The following is a 1,310-nucleotide window of genomic DNA, read 5'->3' as shown; positions in this document are numbered from 1 at the left end:
AATTTACTACAGAGGCTGTCATAGCACTCAGTCTCTAGTACTATGCAAAGAAGTAAATTCTGTATATTTTGAAAACTCTAATAAGTACACTACAGTTAGCGGGCAGCTACATTGAGAATGAAAATAGCGCAGAAAGGACAAATTTTAAGGGAAAAGTAAAACTGGAAGCCCAAACTATATCATCAGGATAGAGGTAAGAAGTTCCCCCTGCTACTTTTCCAGTAGGTGAATCAACATAAAGAGAAGAGATTTGGGGCTCATAAAACTGGAAGCCCAAACTATATCATCAGGATAGAGGTAAGAAGTTCCCCATGCTACTTTTCCAGTAGGTGAATCAACATAAAGAGAAGAGATTTGGGGCTCTCAGTTTCACAGGTTTCAGCCCATGATGACTTGGCTCCATTGATCTGTGGTCTGTGGTAAGGCAGAATAGCATGGAAGACAGCCTCTAGTGGGACAAATCTACTCCATCATGAGGCCACAAAGCAAAGAGAGAGAATACAGCTCAGGTCCTAAAAGTCCTTTCATAGGCATGCCTCCAATGACATCACTTCCTCCTGCTGGTCCTACCTACTTCTTAAAGGCTTCATCACTGCTCTCAGTTTCACAGGTTTCAGCCCATGATGACTTGGCTCCATTGATCTGTGGTCTGTGGTAAGGCAGAATAGCATGGAAGACAGCCTCTAGTGGGACAAATCTACTCCATCATGAGGCCACAAAGCAAAGAGAGAGAATACAGCTCAGGTCCTAAAAGTCCTTTCATAGGCATGCCTCCAACGACATCACTTCCTCCTGCTGGTCCTACCTACTTCTTAAAGGCTTCATCACCTCCCCCATACTAGTTCAATTTGGTGACCTAGGCTTCAGCATACAGTCTTCCATGGGCATTTAAGATAAATCCATAATTTCCTCTGGCTTATTTCGCTCCAGACGACACAGATAAGCATTGAAAAGAAGACAAATACAAAGGCACAGCATCATACGACGTATATGAACAACTATGCGGAGTGGATGCTCATCACAGAACTTCATGAGCTTTTAGAAGAGGTCCTGTCTAAGGGTTACTCTCACCCTTGAGGAGCTGGTCCTGAGGCCCCACCACTACGGGTTGAAACAACTTAGATTTCTACTTGAACAACAGGTCCTTTCCAGTCTTTTCCAGACAGGTGAGAATGAAATCAAAGGCAATTTCCACACAGTGTATCTCAAAGCCAGAAGAAAAAAGTAAGAATTTGAGAAGAGCAGTGCCTTCATCCATTTCCAAACAACATTGTTTCAGGATGTATGTAGAATTCATCAGTGAGATTCAC

Source organism: Nannospalax galili, unplaced genomic scaffold, assembly GCF_000622305.1.
Source record: "Nannospalax galili isolate Female #2095 unplaced genomic scaffold, S.galili_v1.0 scaffold1249, whole genome shotgun sequence".
Lineage (NCBI taxonomy): Eukaryota > Metazoa > Chordata > Mammalia > Rodentia > Spalacidae > Nannospalax > Nannospalax galili.
This window is presented reverse-complemented; position numbering follows the sequence as displayed.